The following is a 23069-nucleotide window of genomic DNA, read 5'->3' on the forward strand; positions in this document are numbered from 1 at the left end:
TCTGCTGCACTATCATCATCTCTCTACCTGGTTATGTTCTCATCAAAGGCTATCAGGTTGGTCAAACATGACTTCTGTTTGGTAAAAACGTGTTAACTGCTCCTAATGTCCTTCTTATCCTTGATGTGCCTAGAAACAACACTCAGGATAAGTTGTTCCATCACCATTCCAGGGATGGAGGGGAGGATGACAGTGAACAGCAGGGGTTAATATAATAGCATACAGCAGAGCCATCTTTTCCAATTAGTATTTCATTCCTAAGTGCCCTTTAGCACGCTACAACACAGAACAGAGATGACATTTCTGTCCTTGCAAATGTGTTGCACTCTTCCAATCAGGACATGTTGTGTCAGTGTTGCTGGTTGGTCTACTGCACCTATCTCATTTCTTGCCATCCCAATGGTGAGCTGTAGAGCTTTTTAAACAGGGCTGTGTTGATAAGGAAGGAGTATCAGGTAAATGTGTCATGTTTCAAGCCTAGCTGAAATACAAAATGTAACAGAAATTAGGAACAGTTTTTAACTAGGACTATGCTGTTTACATATGTAGTCAAAACTCCTTGTGCTGATTTACAGTCTCATTCATTCTATGTTCTTTTAGCACCAAAGGTAGCAGATTAAGGTATTCTCCTACCATTCTGTACACTCTTGGTGTAGGTCTAGCATTTCCTTCATCTTTCTGGGTTTCAGACTCATATGGTAAAGCACATAACTGATGTTGCTTAACTTGGACCCTACTCTGATGCCAGCATCTGAAGAAAATGGTTTTCAGTTCCTCCATCTGAGTGTAAGAAGAAAGAAATCAGCCACAATGTTTAGACCACAAGCCAAGGAAGATTTCAGTAGTTTACATTAGGATCTGGAAACTGGGTCAGTGCAGAGTGAGGCGAGGCCTGTGCATTCATTGGCTTTGCATGAAGATTAGTGGACCCACATTGGACTGTTTAGGCTGTTGCTCATCAGTTGAAGTTCCTTCCAGCTTCAGCACTGTGTTGAACTCCAGGCAGAAAGTCAAGGACAAGTACAAAAAAAGTAGATCCTTAGAATATGTGGTAGAGCTGGTTTAAGGCTTCATGGGTCTCCTGCATTTAAGCATGTTTCACCATCTGGAGGAAAACAAGGAGGCTTAAAGTTTTCAGATATGCAAATAGTTCAGATTGTTGATGTTTCAGATGGATTATGAGTTTCTTAAACAACCTGCCTGGACGTGTTCAACTCTTTGAGACAGGATAGGAACTACTGTGTCCAGGTCTGGAGTCCTCAGCACAAGATAGATGTGGACCTGTTGGACTGGGTCCAAAGGAGGGCCAAAAACATTACCAAATGGATGGAGCAACCCTCCTCTGAAGGAACACTTAGAGTTGAGTTTGTTCAGTCTGAAGAAGAAAAGGCTCTGGGAAGGTATTATTGCAGCCTTTCAGCACTTTAAGGGGGCCTGTATGGAATACAGGGATAATCTAATGAATAGGTCCTGTTGTGATAGGACAAGGGTTAATGGTTTTAAATTAAAGGACAGTAGATTTAGGCTAGATACAAGAAATTTTTCACAATGGGGATTGTGAAACGTTGGCAAAGGTTGCCCAAAGAGGTACCAGGAGCACCACCCCTAGAGACATTCATAACCATGTTGGGCTGGCCTCTAAGAAACCCCTTCCAGTAAAGATGTCCCACTCTCTGCGAGGAGTTTGGACTAAATGTCCTTAATAGGTCCCTTCCAACCCAAAGCATGCTATGATTATGTGATTCTATAACAGCTAATCATTAGTAGGAAAATCCATCAGGGACTGTTAAATGAAAATGAAGAGCTGACCTATTCCTTTGTCTCTGCTAATCCACCACTATGAGTGCTGAAGACAGCAGACAGCCTGACACAGTCTCCCTAAATAATGTCTACCACCATTGCCTATATTATCAAGCTGACACCTGGCCCTAAGGAAAACTCATAACCCTTTCCAGAAATGGAAGATCTAGCAGGGGAAAACACAAAGAAATCAAATGATGTTGGGAGGAAAAAGAAAAAATAACAAACACAAAACCCCAACTAACTGGGAAAAGGTGTATGGGTCGCATGTCTGAAAAGAAAAAGAAGAAACCAGCAGGAAACACAAATCAGTGACTTCAATATTTCCCCTCCATCCTTGCATGTGAGCAGGGAGCTGGTGGACACTGAGCAGACATTGGACTTGGTGGAGATGTGACCTGACCTTCTGTAGCCTTCCTTGTATTCATTTTGACAGGTGAGAGGATATACAAATCAAATAAACTATTTTAAGAATTAGTGATTTCCCACTGGCATCATTAATACATAGGTCAAAAGGAAAGTCTGAGACTTGCTTTAAATCTTTAGGGGACTCTATCTACAATAACTGGGTTTCAACACTCACATCTTGTCCTCATCCTTTCTTCTCCAGAGGATAATATAGTATGCCTGTGAGGGGCTAGAAGGGTTTATGAAGAAAGCTATTAACCCTAAAATAGAAGTTGAAATGTAGCACTAAAGGGAAAATGCACACCATTCAGAATGATTTTTATTATTGAAATTAAAGAAAATTTTGCAAAGCCGAAGATGGTTAAAAGAATAAGGCTTTCTTTGGTGTCACCAATTTGTAATTAGCATTTCTACATCATCCCTGTATATGTGCCATCTGCAACACTGCTGTTTGGTTGCAAACACAATAACTAGTGACCACAGCATGCTTTTTGAAACATGACAGAGCCACCCAAGAGACTAATGACTTTAGGTTACTGTTGCAAGCTCATCTCAGCAGTGAAAGGTATACATAGGCTTAAGTGAGGTTTCCTCTTGCAGGAATTTAGACTGTCTCAGGTCCCCTGTGATTGCCTTGGAGATATCCACCAGCAGCCTACAGCGCTGACAGGGAATCTGAGCTTGTGTAACTGACATTTCTGAAGGATGGCAGGGAATATAATAGTAAATGGTTGGCCCTTTTCACATGAATTTATTTGCCAGAGAGATAGTATTACATCAGCTCAGACCCCCTGGAAAGTCTACTGGGGACAGGATTTCCTTCAGTCTAACCTGAATGTGTTACATGAAGGGATTTTAAAACTTTGATATGCTCAGATTTGCATTGAAAATTGGTTCCATATGTATTCAAAATTCTGGATCTGCAGCCTGTTACATGGTTTTGATGAAGTGGCCCTGAAATAAGTGACCCACTGTATCAAGTTCTTAGGTTCTGAATTTGATTCCTCTACTAAAATACCTAAAACTAGTGTTTATTATTACTCAGAAACAGAGCTGACACCCATTCATCTTCCTCCCAATCTTAAACTGTCAAGATGGAAGTGCTCCTAGAGTAAGAGTATAAGGTGGGTGTGGTGAATGATGTTTATGTCCAAAATTATGTGGGTCACTAGAGCAATATTTCATAAACTTTCATAAACAATATTTTATAAACATTTTTTATGAGCATTTTATAAACAAAGATAATTTACTCATTACAACAAGGAGAAGAGGGTTAGATATCTGCTCCAGCAGTGAGAACATGTGACACTCAAAATATCTGGGCTCTACTTGAGATACCTTTTGGTAAGTCATTACATTTCTTCACATACTGGTTTTTCATTTTGTAGTATTAGAGAAATGTCCTTTTTAGATCTGCCTTCATAATTTGACTTGAAACAGCACAAAGAGCATTGCAGTAAAAAAAAAAGGGGGCTTAAGTAAGATGTCAATAGCTCTGATCTTCCTGTAGTGCTGCTCAGTTTCTAGCACCACACTGGGCTCTTGTTTAGCTCTGGCTTACAGTGTTATTTAGGAATTGACCCTAAAGCCTGTGTTTGCTCAGTTTGTCAGAACAAAGATTTATAGTGCATGTTCTTCCACTAGAGTGAGAAAGTCAAGACTTCCCTACAGAAACTGTATTTCCCTTGAGGGTTTTGAATCCATGTACCTTCTGACTTTACCTACTGTCTGACAAAAATATTGCTTGTGGTGCTCTGTTTCTATGACATGCCTTGAGAAATGATGTTATAAACCCCACATCTCAGGATGTGTGGATTGTTAAACCTCTTTATTTTTGGATTATAGCAATTGGAAGAGTTCTAGGTCCCTTGCAACCTAAACCATTCTGTGATTCTATGATTCTATTACATAACACACTTGCCTTCTTCCATGAACACTCAGAATCCTGAAAGGTGCTGCTGTATTTTTCATGAAAATAGAAATTATTTTGTCAAACTAGCACCTGACATTTTGTCACCTGGTCTTTCTGGAGGGTCACTCCACTCATCTGTAATAGTGGATAATAGAGCTAGTCCAGAAGGTCTATACCTGGCTTACAGGAGCACACAAGAGGGGGCTTATCTTGAGCAGACTAACATGACCACATGACAACAGATTTGTTTCAGTATGCATTTTAGTGAAGGTAATTTTTCATCTATCATTGCTGCAGTTTATAGTATTTTTTTTTTCCTTCTGAATTCCTAGTCTCCCCTGTCTCTTCCTTAATTGTAAACTTATTTCTAGAATGTTCAAGAAGATGGTAATCTACTTTGAAGCAGATGAATAAACCTCAGGGATGAGGACATTTTCCAGTTGTGATTTAACTAATCATGCCAATCTCAGTGCATGCTGTAGGAGGACTGTAGACACCAAAGTTAAGTACTGTATTGTGTTTAACTAATATTAATTCATAACTTGTTTGCTTAGACACAACATGTTGGCTGGGACATTCTGGACAGTATTTGTGAAATGTTATGTTCAATGTCAAAACAACTCTGATTTCAGAGGGCCAAAATTTTTTGTCTTCTTGCATGAGACATGGAACATATGCCCTGGATGGAAATGAAAATATCAAGAGTTGTGGACACATTCTTCCTCCCAGGGCAAATGTACAAAGATACAAAGCTACAAAGATTGTTCCAGGAAGCTTTTTAAGTAGTCTCTGGTACTACTGAGTGGTCTTCTGCTTTCAACAGTAAAGCTGAAGTCATTAGACATGTATTTGTCTTATAATCTAAAGGCAAAAAAAAATCCTTAACCACCAGCATGGACTTGGTAAATCAATGAGAAAGTTACTTCTTGGCAGAAGCTTGTTTCATCCTAGGACTAAGCACCAAGTCTTCCACAATCTACTTCACTTTCAGCTACTTTGCATCTCATCAAGATGAAGCTGGCATAAGTCTCATGACGACACTGAAGCAATTCTAGATTTATCAGGATGCCAAGGAGAGCAGATTTTGATCCTCCAGTTTTACAGTTGAGACAAACAAGACCACAGACAGTGTATTCATCATTCAAGGGAAAAATGGAGTCTGATACTGTTTTTTAAATTCTTGGTTGCCTCCTGAAACAGCAAATAGAGGAAAGTGCTATGAGAATTATGTAAAGTGAATCGATGACTTGATATCTCCCTCCTAACATAAGCATTCTCTTCATACTACACAGACAAGCTAAGCCCACTCCTAATTGTGACTTATTTCTTACTGAAACTAAGAAATGCAGAGAAACAGCAACCACAGTAAAAGACTGCAGAAGACATCAGTAAAGGACACAGAACAAATAAGAATTAGTTTAAAATTTTGGGTGGAGAGGAGGGAGAAAACAAGAAGCCTGTGCATTTGTTTGCTCTAGGAAAAGTGTATAAAGGGAACTGGTACTGGAAAAATAAAGACAGCACAGAAAACAGAGAAAAGAGCCCTCAAAAGCAAATGGAGACTGATGAAAGAAAATCCAAAGAAGAGAAAATTCTATTTCAGCCTATTTTGCCTGCTGAACATTATTTTCAATGGCAAGTATATGAGGCAATCCATATTCTTAAGGAAGAAAAAAAAAAGAAAACAATTCCAGTGCAATGTAGGTAATTTCCCACTCCATTTGATGATATAATATACTAAAAGCAATAAGCTCTAAATCATCTAGAACAACCTCTCAGTTCACTTTACAGCAAAAAAGAATAAACTTTGTTCTAAACTGTTTCCCTCTCAAAACTAATGTCGTTCACAACCCCTATCAGGTATTCTGTATGCACTGCATTCCTCCCACATGGAGGTGGAGGTGCCAAATAAGTTCTTCACACAGGTATAGCTGGTCTAACAGGGTTCTACATGTCCATGCCACAAAGCAGTTTCTGCTTTTGAGAATCACTCTCAAGATCCTGTCAGTCATGATGTGCATAAGTAAATGAAAGGAAAGAGATAGTTTTGAATACCTCTAGCTGTGCTAAGCAACTGTTTTTACCATTATTCTGCCCTTCTCTAGCAGTAGCAAGTTGTTACTATGTTGTGGGTGTTGGTTGTTTTTTTTTTTGGTTGGTTGGTTGGGGGGGGGGGGGGGGTGTTGTTTTTTGGTTTTGATTTTGTTGTTGGTTTTTGTTTGGGTTTCGGTGGGGTTTTGGTTTGTTGGTTTGTTTGTTGGGGGGGTGTTGTTATTTTGTTGTTTTGGGGGTTGGGGGGGGGGGGGGGGGGGGGGATTTTGGTTTCCTTTGTTTTTCTCCTCATTTTCAGAGTGCTAAATGCAGCCAGAAAGCTGTTATGAAAATATACACAAGGGAAGTGTGATGGAGAGTTTCTCTTCACTGATTTCCTTTATAACATTGTTTCCTTCCTTCCTCACTTCTCCACCCTGTGGACTGTATCCTCAGCCCATTGATGTCAAAGGGAAAACCCACACTGACCTCATGCGGCTTTGTATCACGCTTCCATTCCCGGGCCATTTGTTTTCATAAGTGAGCTAACTGGAGTGCTAAAAAAATCCTGTCTCTGCAGTTCAGAAATTGCCATCCAGTGCCCTAATGGCTGATGTGAGTTTTCAATGGAACTGTGTCATGTGAATCCAGGCTAGTATTTTACCTTCAATATACCACCATTATGAATTAATTTGACATTCAACATACATTAATAATAATGAATTTGCTGAATGTTGAATGTCACATACTTTCACAAGTACAGCATTTCATTGTAATGCAGAGCAGCATTAAACATACTACTTTTTTTTTTTTTTTTTTTTTTCCCCAGAATCCTCACTTTATATCCCCTCCTATCTCCAGAACAGAAACACTCCTTTAAAATGCCTAGGAAAATAAAATGATACTTTGCTTTTTGGAAAGAAATATCTGTATCCAAGCCTTTAGCAAGCTGAACAACAATGCTTCCTGGGACAATATAGCATGAGTATCTGCACAGAGGCTTTTTCTAACCATAAAATGGATGGCCTTGAATACTAATCAGGGGGGGTTGTTTGTTGGTTTGGTTTTTTTTCCCCTTAATTGATTCCAGAGTGCAAAAGAAAATAACCTTGATTCAAAGCATCCTGCAGTAAATAATAAAGAGATAAAGAAGGATGGACAGGAGATTAGTTTTAAAATTAGCATCATACATCTGCTTGCTGAATATTTCAGGTAGTTAGGAACAACACAGAGTTGTTCTTTGCAACACAAGATGTGAAATTCAGGGCCAAATTCTACCTCTGTTTCTTGCATGGATTATCCATAGGAGGTGAACAGACCATACTGCAAGAATATTGTGAGGCAGGTTGAATCCCACAGCTGATTAAGTGAGGGGCTGAGAAATGAGAGAGTACTGGATTTCCCAAGTGCCAGAGCAAGGGAAGAGATGAGGTTTTCATCCAGTTTTAGGGAGACGTAAGGAAAAGGAGAGGCTACACCCTTGTTAGATCTCTGGCCAAGCCCTCAGCCTTGTGAGGAGGGGGTCATCTTTGAAGTATCACTCTAGAGAAATTCATAACTGTGAGCCCAGATGATCTTTAAAGTGAGGATGCACCCATGCAAGTGCTTTGTTAGACATATCATAGAATCATGCTACTTATCTGCTGGTTTTATGAGAGGGTCTGTGAGCCATCAGTCTGGCCATTTTCCTACACAGTGGTGCCGAAGCGTGGCCATCCACTGACAAAATAGCTGCTGGGGAGGTAGCCAGGATGGCACTGTGGTATCTCATCCTCTTCAGAAGATAAAAAAATTAGTTCTGTGTAGAATGAGTTTCCTGGCTGCCTGTTGTTTTCACAGGTTATCCTAATAAGTAAGTAAGTAAGTAAGTAAATAAATAAATAAATAACAAAGACAGAGATGTGTAGAAGGATTTTTCACTTTATAAATGGATTTTATTTTCTAACTTGTTTGTGCAAGTTGCCTGGACATACAGTGTCTATAGATGTCTGTGATGAAATCTGGTTAAATCTTCTTAGATTAACCAACCCATTTTCTGAAGTTTGGGTGTTTTGTTTTGTTTTGTTTTTTGTCATTTTAAAGGGAAAATATAGTAATAAACTAAAATTAGTAATAAACTAAACACTAACATCAGCTGAACTGCTAGTAGTGCAGAATCCCTCAAGACTTTTGTCATGGGAAGAATTTGATTATTGCCTGCTGTATGCTGAACTCTGCTAAATTGTGGGTAAATCTATTGTTTCTATAAACAGTGCTTCAGCAAGATGAAGGAAATATTAAATGAGCAAATATCACTTGGGCATGTAGAAATTCAAACAAAAAAAAATAACCTGCAATCATCATCTTTTCATGTGTTTTTCTCTAATGTAAGTGTGCTGGTCCTCTCTTTATTTAAAAGTTCTGGGAACTGCGCATTTTGAAGCTGTTTCTTAAGCTTTATATTTGCTTGCATGTATTTGAGTTTTCATCTGAGGATACAGAGGCAGCTTGCAAGGCAAGGTGCCCTTCAATCTAAAATACGGAAGCATGGTGAATATATTAAACAGTGAAATGAGTAAGACAGCAACTGTAACTATTGTAGCTAACACTGCATCACCCAGACTTGCACAGAAAGAATTGAATCTACACAATCATTTGCAATGAATGTGCTCCAGAAGACCAATCAGCATTCTGAATGAGAGAAATGGGGGGAAATTGCTCATCCCAGATAAAATAATGAAGGTAATAATCAGTGGGATAAGGTAAAATGGGTGGCAAGACCCGATTGTTAAATATTAGCTCTTCAGATCTGTACAACAATAGAAAAGAACAGCATCCTAAATGAGATACTGTTATGTCACCTGTCACAGATGTTTAATCATGCCTGGACAACATTATCTTTTCGTACTTATCTCCTAGAGCCAATATATTATCCCCAGTATTGTATGGAGGAGAAGGCTGGGCTAGGAATAAGAAAGTATGAAATCTGAGTTCCTTATAACCTGTGTGATGTTTATGTATCCAGCTCTCACAGTACAGAATGTCCAAGAAATTAATTTCACCATAATTTGATCATACTGATGAAATGCTGCCGACAAAAGTTCTCTATGTGTGGGAATGAAATGGACTTGCCTCAGATAATTGTATGCCTCTTATTTAATGAGACATTGGTCAATAACTTACCAATTTCTGCATTACTTTTTGAGTGAGAATATATCAGTACGATCAGATATATAAACCGATTTAAAAAAAAAAAAAAAAAAAGAAAAGAAAAATAGATGGGGCAATGACCAATCCAAGCAAACATATGCTTTAATGAAGAAATACGAATAGGTAAGTGATTCCAGACAATACACAAAAGATGAAGGTTTGGATCAAACTATCTGAATGAGGAGTGACTTGAAGAGTTCAAAGCAAAGCACAGGGACATCCCAGGAGAGTTTATGTGTTTTACCTGTCGATTCTCACAATTGCCCATTAGATCAAATCAAATATTTCACTCATAGAGCCCATGCTGTGAGAGAGCGCAGACAGTTTTTGATGTGTCAGCATGTCAATGGTGAGACACTAGACACATGATGAGCTTTGTGTGCTTTGCTTCTTGGGCAGCAGTGGAATAGTTGCAGAACTGCTCAACAGAACTGCTCAGCAGAACTACCTGGCTGATACAATTATCAGCTTTGAACCAACCCAGTCTGAGCAAGATGAGCACAAATGCAAAGATACTAATGGCAATGTTAGCTCTAACACTTTTCATCCCTAAAGCACTGAACAAAACTAGACCAGGGGCTATTTCATACACTGCTTAAAGGAGCATGGTGCTTAACAGCACATGGCAACTTTTCCCAAGAACTTTGTATCAGAAATTACTAGCCCACCTAATTGAAAGTGTAAGACTGTCATATACACAGTAATCTATCAATATATAATGCAAAGAGGATTTCTACCCTTACTCTTTCATGAAAACCACAGTTTAATGCTTTATTAACATCAATTACTGTGACTTGAATTTTACATCTTTGCTGATACCAGTCACAGAAACCCAAGCCTGTTAACTCCATGATGGAAAGGATGCATAATTATTTATTTTTTTTTTTTGGGGTGGGGTGGGGAGGAAGTATAATACTTAGCAAATTAGCTATATCACTTTTGTTTAGTAACTTAGAAGTCTTATGGACCTTGAGATTTCAGTTATGAGATGTGACGTGATAGCAGCTTCAAGTGAGGCAGCTGCTCTTTATAATCAGAAGGAATGTAATCATTGATCTAAAACATCCAGCTATATTTTCTACTTCTTTTAATAAAAACATTAATTTCATGCATATTTCATCTAAATATGTTCTTGAGCTGTCTGAACACACAGAACTACACATTTTTCATTTTCATCAAACACTGTGTTATGCTGTGACACTTTAACTCTACAATTAAGCTCTTTTTAGTTTCCTAGAAAGAGAATCCATCATAAATCATGTGTCATCATTTAACACTTTATTTCCTGTCCTTTAACATAACCCTTGCTCCAGTAATCTGAATTTTGAAAAGACATGTTTAGCCATATGCAGCCTACAGCTTCAGAGGAACATTTGGGTTGAGCTTTTCACAGAAGCTGTGAAAAGGGACACAAGAATCCAGATTGTTAGGAGATAAATGAAAGCATGAGTTTATGCTACTGAGATTTTTGTCATATTTTCCTGTACATTGTCCTGTCCAATTAAACAAGATATTTAAGTACATGCCTAAATTAAAATCTCTCTAGTTTAACCCCATTTCCTCCCACAGAGTTTATTTCTACAATCTTGCCTGCACACACTTCCCTTTGTTCTCTTCCTCACTATTTCTTTTCCTTTCAGGAGCCTTGTTAGAAACAACAACAACAACAAAAGTTGCAGTGTGCTCAGCCAGCCTGTAATCCAGTTCCTGAAGCACGCCGGAAACTTTTGAATTGTTTCAGACAGTAAAATCTGGTTAAGTGCAGTGACATCACTCTAGCATTAATGTTCCATCCTAAATTAAATCTTTAGTAGTTTTGGTTTTGTCTGTGCCTGTTGTCTTTCAGCAGCCAATGACAAGTCACAGAATATCTGCAACATCTCCCTGTCTTGACTCCTGCAACATCCCGCATAAACAACCCACCCTTAAGTATTTATTGTGCATTTGACTCTGTTTTGCTACATCCGTATTCAGATTTTGTACCTCTTCTGTTCTGTTACTGATACATTTATCCAGGTACTCCTTAACTTACAAGGTTTTACTTGCTTCAAAATCTCCCATATACAATTTTTTGTGAAGCTCCTCTGTTTCTTGCAGAGCTGCTCCTAAAGAACCTGTGCAATGCAGCCACCTTCCATGGAACTATCTAACTTTTGTCACACTCCTGTGTTGCTTTTTGTCATTTTCAGCAATTTCTCATGTCATGTTTACCAGTTTGCCACATCCTGTTCAATTATCTAAATCTCAGCTCATACTGCACCTGGTTATCTGCCTTCTGCCCTAGCACTTTTCCATGCAAGAACTGCACGAGCCAAATATCTGTCTTCTGCATTCCTCTTACCCTTGCCACTGTGCACAAGGCTTGGTGAATATGTCTTTGTTTCCATACAGTTGCTTAGTTCTTTATTTCATGAAGTTCCATCAAAGCCTTGTGCTAAATGGCACTTGCACCCCAGCTTCCTTTTTCTGACTATTCTTGATGTTTTCCTGTCCTTTCATTTAAAGAACTCCAGGTATAGCAGAAATGGCTGAAGGCAAGTGGCACGGCACAGCTCACAGAGTAACATCCCTCCCACTCTCCACTCCCACCCCTTCCCCATCTTGAAAAAAGTATGATATCATCCAAGAGCTGATACTGCCTCTGGTCTATGCACTACCCATGCCTAAAACAAATTAAACCCATGCTAAGTCATACACTAATGACTAAATAAGGACAAATACCAGGTACCTAGTGTAGTTGTAGTGATTAGGGACTGAGAAATTGTCATTCACTTTTTCACCTCTTCAGTATGTACAGATGATTTGGATCCTTTCTCTGTGAAGCAGGTCCTTGGTAGTAAGAGATGGATATATTAATAGTAAACCTCAAGAGGGCTGAGTAGATTGCATCATGCTCTTAGTGAAGATGTAGAAAAAATGAGCAAAGTAAAATGTTACAGCTTAGTAAATATGTTATCAGTGGTCGTCACAGCTAGAAAACCACTTAGTAAATGAAGAAAAAAACAGGAGGGGGGAAATGGGGAGTAGGAAAGCAAGGAAAATCAGATGGGAGTAAGTGACAATTTGTCAATTCTGTGTACAGATGCTGAGTTAGTGAACAACTCCCACCGCCTACTACAAGCAATTGCAGAGCTTTTGATATTCCTCTCTAAGTACTATTTTTTTTATTTTCAACACCTGACCACTCACCATAAAATTTTCTCAATTTTATGCCAAGCACTTTTATCAGTTCAATATACCTCTACATTCATTCTGAGCTTAACAGCATCAGCAAAATAAAGAATGCAAATAAAATTCTTCATCTAGCAACAGCAGCAGCCAGATAGATCACTGTCTCTTTTCATTTAAACTGGATATTTATGTATGAATTTTAAATATCACTTTCCTAGCATTTTTCAATAAATTATTTTTCTCACCCCAAATGTCTTAAACTGTGACCACACAGTCTTGCCATTACAGAGACAGTCTTATTTCCAGCCACAGATAATTTATTTGAGATAGTTCAAATCATGCAATGCAAACTTTAGCTGACCAAAAAAGTCACCATTTTATCAAGACATAATGAAGCTGAGACTAGTCTGTTTTGTCACCTGACCTGCATTTATCATTGTGTACCAGTTAAGACCTAAGCTGAAATTATTTCTGGGGAAGAACTTGACAAAACAACTTGGAAGCCCTGATGCTTCAGTACACTTTTCCCCCTTTAATTCAAGGAATGAATAAATAAATAAATCTTAAAACATTGTACCTATCCTGGAAACCTCTTTTGGTGTTGTTCCATCCCTAGGAAACAGGAAGAAGGCAGCAAAGTTATTTAGGAGGGCAGTGTCAACAGAGCCAGACTCCATCGATGTGGTCGTGGGAGCTGGGAGAAGAAGGTGAGGGTATTTATCTTGGCAGGAGGTGTAGACTCAGTCCTTCAGCATCTGGCAGAAGACTTGGTGTTCATTTAATAATGACAGAACCAGGGGGAAATGTAAAGGTTTCAATGAGGTTACTCTTAGCACATGGAAGGCACATTTCCTTTGCAGTCAAAGGTATGATTAAGGCATTAATTGCAAGAATAACAGTGTTCTATTTCTGAGAGTGCCACAAAGGATGATGCAGGAAAACTCACTCATTTTTGCTTCCTCTGTCAGAAAATTTTCAGGGCTCTGAGTATCAAAAGGGATGGGAGATTATTGAGAGGAGTCATCTCTAGCAAGAGTGAAAGCATACCGACACATTGCAGACTTGCATGAGGTTCTGTGAACTTTCTTATGTAACAAGCCACTGTCATCTAGTTTTAACTCCTGTGGTACTTGAGGTACATGCAAGACAGAGGTAAAAGCCTACTGATGCAACTACTTGTCTCCATTGGGAAGCATAACCTTGGCTTCCTAAGGAAAGAGATGGTCATGTTCTCACTTGATTAAAGGCAATATAATTAAATGATATTACACAAATTTCTATCAGCCCTGAAATTGCTCCAGGGTTCCCATGTGTTTGATTGTACAATCATACACTTTCATGGTGCAGCTTGCAAATGAACCTGTGGCTCCTTCAAATTAATTCATTTTTAAAAAGAGTTATTCGAGATGCATTTGTAGAGCACTACATAGATGTGATCCTGAAATCTGAGCCAAAGATAAGCACTGGCTTTTGTGGAAGTTCTTTTCAGAATGGAGATCAAAGTAACTGTCTTTCTATGTTGCTTTTGTACCAATATTTTGAAAGTCTTTGAATCCCAGGCACAATGATAAACATGAAGTTTGAATAACTTTAAAGAGATTGTTTCCATGGAACCTAACAAAATTCTACACAGTTTACAAAACAAATCCCAGGTTATTTGGAGGCAGGACAATTCATTCTGGTTACATTTCCAAGAGAGTAAATTTAGCAGGATTAAAATTACTACACTGGAATTACTCAAATGGAAATTTTTTGGCTTTGCAACAAAGTTGCCTTATCTTTATTTAACTTCACTGTTTTATCAGCTGTGTCCTGTTTTCTGCTTCATTGACAGCTCTGTTCACACCTAATCAGATAACATTACATTTTGGATTGGAGGTTCATCCAACAAAAGCTTTCATGTGAGTGACTGTGCTTTGCATCATTAAGATCTTTTTAGCATTCATATGCTGTTTCATAGTTAGAAGAGACTTTACAATTTTACTTTTCTTTTAAAAAAAAAATAATTAAAATAGCTTAGTATTGTCAGCTTGGTCAGCACCTGGCAAAGTTGGTTTTTTAAAATAGAGAACTATAGGTGTAGAAGAGGTTTTGAAAGGGCAATAGGTCACACTTGAAAATCAAAGATTTGGTAAATGACACAAAGGTGAAATTTACTCTAAGTTTGCATGTTTGGAGACTTCCAAATTCTTTCTGGATACTTGTCCCATAAAATGAATCCCTATGGAAAGTAATTGAATTACACATTTGAATAATTTCTTTAATTAGCCCCATGGGAAGAAGAGTATTTCTAAAAAATGAGTGCTTTCTTTTCCAGCTACACAAAGGAAGTCACAAATATTTACTTGTGCAAACTAGAAACCTACTTTTTTACTGAGAATATTCTTTGAATTTCACTTCATCTTTTACTACTGTAAACTTTTAGAGCTGCTTGCATGATCTGATCTAGTTTAGGGTGCCCCTGCTTACTGCAGAGGAGGTTTGACTAAGTGACCTTTGGAGGTTCCTTCAAACCCAGACCATTCTATGATTCTCTAATTCTGTGGTTCTCTCATACTCTTCGTACATTCTCTTATACACGGGTATTTCCAAGTTTAGTGTCACCAGGTATGTAGGACAGTGAAAGGTTATGAAGTTCCATATCCAGCACACATGGTCTCACAAAATTTGGAGCTAGTAAATTGCATAATATTTTGATCTAAACCTAATGAAATCGATGGGAAAAAATCATTAACTAGGGAGGTAAATGCTAGTATCTCACTCTGTTCCCTGAGACAACATTGATCAGAATTTCTCTCTCCCTCTTTCTTCCACCCTCATACCTCATTTCCAGTAATCATCAAAGATTGTTTTCCACTAACATTCACTGTCTTAACACAAAATATATACCCAAACTTGGCCATAGGAATTTCCTGTATATAGAAAGAGAGAAGGAAATTCCATTCTAAAAGCAATGCCTGAGATATATCATTAGCCATTGGAACGGGCTGCCCAGGGAGGTGATGGAGTCACCATCACTGGAGGTGTTTAGGAAGAGACTTGATGGGGTGCTTGGTGCCATGGTTTAGTTGATTAGATAGTGTTGGGTGATGGGTTGGACACAATGATCTCAAAGGTCTCTTCCAACCTGGTTAATTCTATTCTATTCTATTCTATTCTATTCTATTCTATTCTATTCTATTCTATTCTGAAAAAAATCATTCCAGATGTATGTCTCTGTTTTGATAAGTTCTTTAGACTAGACACTGAACTTTCCAATAGCTGTTCAGATAAGAGCTTCCACAATAAGACACCTTTGGCTCTCTCAAGGAGATTCCTTAATGGCAAGTTCAAAGTGTAGTGTGCTCAGGAGGAGCTGTGATGTGAGCTCTGCCTCTCAGTTTTGGAGAGAGGACCCCAGCAGTGAATGCCTGCCTCCTCTTAAATGCCAAGTTGTGGGTTTCCTTAAGAAAATATATTTGAAATACAACTCATACATTATGTCTGAAAATTGTTTTCTTTCCCCAGACTTCTTCTAAGAGCCCATGGATTGAGCTTTGATATAATAAATCACAAATCTGGTTGCTACCTAATTAACTCAAAATTTAATGAGCAATAAAAGTACAATTATGCTCTTGTAATGCATTAAGCTTATACTCCTGCTTAATCCATTTAAAAGAGCTCTCTAGGTGTTCACTTGGCAAATAACAAAATAAGGCATGTCAGAAATTACGCTTATTAAATGTAAATGTGTATCTTTAACAAATGATATCTAACGTCACAGGATAAACTTGCCAAACTTAATTAAATGAATAAATGTGATTATGCACTTAATACCTCCTTAATTACAAGGCAAAATTATCTTTTACATAGCATGCTGTCATCTCAGTGGTTACGTTACCTCACGAAAGCAGCAGCAAGCGCTCAGATGTTGGCCATGATAGGCTCCCGGTGTAGTTGGAATTTTCTGTACTGTGACACAGGGTGTTGTGTCACCAACTTAAACTTTAAATGCAATTACTTCTTTCTTAATCAGCATCAGTTTTAATATGACTACTGAAAATTGTATGATGTCATTTTTCTCTGTTTTTCCAGAATCTTTAGAAATTTCCTTCCTGGTAAGCAGGCTGTTTTATCTTGCATAAAAGACAAAAGAATCAGAACACAAAACAGCTAAAGCTGCCCATTTGTTGAACTACAGTGCATCACAGATTTGCAGAATAGTCAACAGAGGCCAAGATGATTAGCAACAAATGCAAGCTTCTCTCAGGAGATTCTTCTTGCAACTCTTTATTCATTAAAGAATAAGGAAAGTTTCCAAAAGGTCATGTGAGCACTTAGGGTTTTTTTAAAACCATAGATTCATATAGTGTGCTTTAATACAGCCAAATGGATTTTAAAAGATGTGTTTTTAAAGAAAAATCCTTGAAAAACTGCTACAAAATACCTTTAAAACCTACCAAATCTGATAATTTACGTTAGGCATTTTGCACTGTTTTAAAAGTATGTATCTATATATGTGTTATAAATGTGAACCTTCTCTCCAGATTTTTAGAAATTTTGAAGTCAAGTTAAGTGATAATATAGTCGAAATTTATTAAAAATGCACCGTGGTGCATGAGAAAGATTTAGATGAGTTGTAACTCTGGTCAGAATTTGGCTCCCAGAAAGAGAAGAGTAGTCAACTGAAACTAAATTGTGACCATTTCAATGACATTCACTTTGGAAAACTCTGCTTACTATGGAGATAGCTTCAGCTGGGTGATCCCATTATGTGTGAAGGAAAATACATAGTGGTCAGCTTCCCTGCCATGTTTCCTCAGGTATGAAATCCTCCCCATGCTTAAATTCCTTTTCTGTTACACTGTATAGTGCCTGCCAGCTGAGGTCTTTGTCATACATTTTTGTTCTACCTTTGGGCATTTGCACACCGTGTTCTGCAAGAGATTATACATATACACTGACAGAAATATTCCTGTTTCACTTACACCTCGGTGGAATTTAATGAGATTTCACTAGGAGGAGAAGCTGAAAAGCTGACCAAGGATAAAATCAGGCACAGCCTTTTGGGTGTCTACCAGGCTCCTCTTGGACTCTGTGCTACAGACAAGGATGCCTAGCAAGAAAAGCTGAGGATACCATCATGGATCATGCTGGGACCCCAAGGATATACAGTCATTGAATCCTATTCCCATAGTTCTTACTGGAGTTGTCTAGCCACTGCTCCACTTTAGCTTTCTCAGCCAAGGGGTACTTCTTTTAGAAATCCTGCGCATTAAAAAAAGGTGTTAATACATGGCTTGGAGTGAAGAGAAGGTTTATGGGTCCTGATAAATCTGCCTTAGCCATGCAGATATCCCTCACCCCAAATGCTTAAGGTCCCTCTGCTCCCCTTTGACTTTCTCAAGTACGCCACACAGAAATGTGTGCTTGCAAACTAGCATGTGAAAAAGAAATAAAATTTCACATTGACAAGCACAGAATTCACAAAGTGACCTGATTGTGAGTTACAAAGGCTGTAGAGACATCTCTCTTCTAGTCCCAACTTCCCTTCTCAGATTAATGCTTTATGCTTTCTCTTTAAAGCTGCAGGAAGGTTTTTGTGAACTCCAGGAAGTAGCTTCTGCTGTATTAGTTTTCCATAACAGGGCTGCAAGATCTCAGGATGCCATCAAATGCATTATCATGTTTATGGAAGGTAGCTAAGAAAAGTGAACTTAAGGAGTCTTAAATTTACTTTCATGTATCTATTAAAAAAACGATCTCCACAAATTGAAGCAAAACTGATGTTCCCTATTGTGCCAGGTACAGATATTATTTGTGATTTGGAGGTACAAGAATATTCAGGATATGACTAGGGCCTTAGGATGCATGAGTTCAATTCCAAATTTGTCTGCTGGTGAGGACATGTAATGCCTCATTTTACCATGCAAAAAAAAGGAAATTGTACATCTCTTCCCCAAAAATGACATTGGGATGGTAATTTTACCAATGTTGTGAAACACTCATGTATTAGTTTAACAAAAATCCTAGAACATAAATACATCCACAAAGTATGGTCAAAATGAAAAAAAAAATAATCACCCAACTTGGAAATTATTTGTGATTTAATTTTTTTACACATGACCCATTTATTTCCTCTATTGAAATAAAAATACATAAGGTGAAGTTTTAATCAAGCTGTCAGGCTTCATTCTCATTGTCAGGAAGCCTACATGGAGGAGAGAAAGGGAGAGGAAACATTAAAACTGATTCTTATAAAGAGATGGAGAGACAGAACGCAACAAACTGTGCTGATATATTAATTATCTATTTATAATATGTAATCTTTTCAACTTCTGTCATGCTAAAATCAACAAAGAACTGAGCTGAAGACAGCCATAAAATGAACTGATTACAGCTTGCGTGCAACAACGATGAAAGAGCAACTACACACAACTATGCAAATGTGAAATATAACATGACAGAAAGCACAGCTACGGTGGTAACAGCAGGTAGCTGCTGGGCTCTGTAACTCTCCCGCCAAACCAGCTCTGTCATATTTCTTTTGTTCTGTAACTGGCACATTTTTGGCACATGGGAGGAAGAGGGAGGAAGCAAGCTGAGGTTGAACTCCTTGTGAAAGCTTCTGTATATTTGCAGCATGCCAGAGCAATTGGAGGGCAGGGTTAAGCAGAGCTGAGCTTTCAAAGTACCACCATGTCTAGCAACTCAGAGGAATCATGTCCAGTAAGTGTATGCAGCCAAAGGTTAAATGCTGACATTTGCCCTTTTAATTCCACCCCAAACTTTCCATGAAGGCAAATGCAAGACTTGATCCAGTCCACTGGAGTTAATGGCAAGGTCACTTACCCCCATAAAATGGCTCAGGGTCAGGACCAAGTCAGAAAGCTCACTGTTGAGCTCACTGGCAAATAAGAGAGATAATGTAATGTTTGCATGCACAGCAGCATAATGGTGTTGCTTATGGAACTGGAAACAAGTCTGAGGTGTGAAGTGAAAAGTCATATTTTGTACAGTTAGCATGCTGTATCTGGGAGCTGTACTGTAAATCACTGTCACATCATGAGTACAGCATGATGTACATCCCTAACTGCATTCCTCCCCTTCTGTTGATACATTCCAGAATTAAAAGTAGTCATTGCACTGGAGTAAGACCCTTGACAGTTTTCTGGTTCTCATGCCGGCTTAGATAGAGCCTTGAGCAACAGCAGCAGATATTCCTGTTCATGGTAGGGGAACTGGAACTACATGAGCTTTAATCTCTCTTCCAAACCAAACCATTCAATGAGTCTGTGGTTCTGTGTTTACTATTTTGGGTTGCATTTTTGTTAACATTTGGGTGGGATCCTGGCAGACATAAGCCCAGATGGTATCAGATATACCCTACCCCAGAGGCAGGCTATACTAGCATGAACTCAGAACAAACCTGAGGAAAAAAAAAGAAAAGATTTTCTGTACTGATGCTAGCTGAGGCAGATTAAGTGGTATGGGCTTATCTATTCCAACATTCATCTGTGCAAAACTCCACTGCATTTCTGGATCTGAAAAATCTTCTTTGTGTACACTTTACTTAGGCTGATGCAGTTTTGAGAAATCATTTGGTGAATAAACATGTTTGTCTTTTTTATTTATTTAAAGCAACGAATTTTGTCACAATGTTCTCAGCAAATTTAGTGACATCTAAGAGTTCTAGATCTTAAAAATGCATATAGTTATCTTCTTGAAAGTTTTGAAAGTACCCCACGAATTGGTAGTATGTAAATACATATGTGGCACTTTGTCCAACATCCATGTCCTGACAGTGGAAAGTAGCCAAAGGAATTTTGCATTCACTTGGCACAACCAGAAAGAACAAAACGATTCCTGGTTTCCTCTATTTTAAGGGGGAAAAAAATTTAAAATTCTTTTCCATACAAACCCTAAATTTTTCCAGTATTTCTGCTCTAGACAGATTGAAGCAGGCTTCTTGTTGCTGACATGTGCTAGATAGTTACACTTGGGGTCCAGAACTAAGCTGTTCTGAAATGAAAGAATACTGCATCAGCCCAGCGAACAACCTGCAATTACTTTGTTTTCTTTCAGCTGAAACTTTTTATGTCACAATGATGCCTTTGGATTAGTCTACCACATATAACCCTTTGTTACATGAATATTAAGCTAATGTGAAAGAAGTTAATCAATATCCTTCTGCTTAGCTCACTTTGGCTCAAATTCTATTCTCCTAAACCTTTTCAGATGCCACAAGTCATAGAATCATAGAATCAGTCAGGGTTGGAAGGGACCACAAGGATCATCTAGTTCCAAGCCCCCTGCCATGGGCAGCGACATCTCACACTAGATCAGGCTGGCCAGAGCATCATCCAGCCTGGTCTTAAACACCTCCAGGGACGGGGCCTCAGCCACCTCTCTGGATAATACTAGTCACTGGTCACTCTAACCAATGTCCCTTGAGAACAGCCTTTTGCCAAGCTTGGCTGATCTGACCATTTAATTTTAATGCAGTCACTCACAAGCTAGTTCCCACAATGCAGAGGGATCAGTGTGACATGAAAGCTAAACTTGCGCTAGCAGATGTCCATTGACAATGCTACCCACAGAAGGGAGACTGGAACAGCGCACATCACCACAGACTATCAGTGTGGCAGTACAGGGCTTGGATCCATGGGGCCAAGGAGACTGAAGGACTCACTTTCAGCATGCTTCCAAAATCATATACTTTCCTGTATGCTGCTCATGCTGTTGTTTAACTTTCTACCTTAATGAAGGATTTTTCCAGTGCATAGTTTACAGATGTTTTCCCCTTCCCAAGCTCCTTCCATGTGTAGGTTTTTGGTTTCTCTCAATATTGACATTTCCATGCTTTCAGGGCTGGTAATACAAGATTTGCAACATGAGATCAGATGAATTGCCAGTCTTATCAGTACCCTGTCTCCTGAAGGAATGAAGTGCGCTGGGCAGAAACTCAATAATCTTATCAGAGAAGAAGGGCTGGGGTTTCTGTTCTTTAGGATGGAAAGGAAGGGAGCAGTAAATTCTAATCCACTACAAACAGTGATTGACAAATTTGATTCACGTGGATTATATTGATTTTTATCTAATGCAATATTTTTGTTTTTATAGAAACATATATCTTTTTAATTTATTTTTAACAAAATGAAACACAAAGAAAAGGCATAAACAGATGTGTCCTTGTGGGTCTGAAAGCTATTTAAGATAATCTGTCTGATTTTGCACTGTTAACAAGGCTCAGCTGTGAAGGCAGTATCAAGTAAACAGAAAGCAGTAACATCTTGAATCACTATCCTGTATGAAAGTGCTTAGACCATGGTGAACCAAGCATCTATCACATGAACTCTTCACATTCATCCACTTTTTCATTCTTATATGAGTTTTTCAACCCCAAAGGCTTTTCTCAGCTTTTAGTGCTCCTTGATATTCAGATTTGTTTAAAAGCTACTCCTATAGAAGACTTTCTGCTTCTTATTTTATTATTAAAAAGAGGGAGGGAGGGAGGGAGGAAGGCAGGAAGGCAGGCAGGAAGGCAGGCAGGCAGGTAGGAAGGAAGGAAGGAAGGAAGGAAGGAAGGAAGGAAGGAAGGAAGGAAGGAAGGAAGGAAGGAAGGAAGGAAGGAAGGGAGGGAGGGAGTATAGACCATTGAGAATGTTATTGTAGGTAAGTGGAAAACAAGTAGGTTGTAGCAATTGCTTCTGGACAGAAAATTGTGTAAGTATGCAATGAGAATTTATATGAAAGATTACAAGATTGTCTGATTGCAAGTGACTTCAAGGTTAATATCTGGAGACAGTACATCAGCCTGCATGATAACCAAATCGTACCTTCATTCCTTCATTTTCAAATGCCTGTCAGCCTATTAAAACACCATGGGAAAGATAGAGATTTTGAAGTTACCATGAGACTTAAAAATATTTTTTCACCATTTTTCTTAAGTTAGAGAATTGAATTAGCATGTAATGAGATTCCAGTGTATATGACTTCCACTTCGTCTGTAAAAGCCTTCGAGTCATAGATTGAAATTTAGAAAAAAGCCTTAAACAGTGCCTAGGAAAGGCAGACACATCTAAGAAAATTCTAGAAACACAGAATTTGAGTTCTGACAACAAACTCAGATTAAAGGAAAAGAAATACCTGCTTTAGGTACTCAGAAAACCCACAGGGATACCTGAACAGTGAAGTCTTCAGAGAGATGATGTGGCACACCTTCTACCTCCTTTACCTTCATATAAGTATTTTGAGAGAGAATGTACAATCTCTTTTGTATACTAAGTTAATGGCTACACTACTCATCTAGGAAATGGGAGATGAGCATTTTAAATCCTCCCATCTCATCTTCCCACAAAGATGCCACTGGCATCAGATGAGTCATGGGCAAGGCTATGATTTTTCCAGTTCAAATCAGACAGACAGGGAAAGTGTCAAGACTGAAAGTTGTGGAAAAAGAGGCAGGGAAAAAATACCCTTAATTTGTACTTCAGTATTTAGGAAAAGAGGAAATTAAAACCAAGTTTCCGGTTAATATTTTGTTTTCTCTTTCTCAGCTGAACATCTTAGCTGTGAG

This window comes from Dryobates pubescens, chromosome 5, assembly GCF_014839835.1.
Source record: "Dryobates pubescens isolate bDryPub1 chromosome 5, bDryPub1.pri, whole genome shotgun sequence".
Classification (NCBI taxonomy): domain Eukaryota; kingdom Metazoa; phylum Chordata; class Aves; order Piciformes; family Picidae; genus Dryobates; species Dryobates pubescens.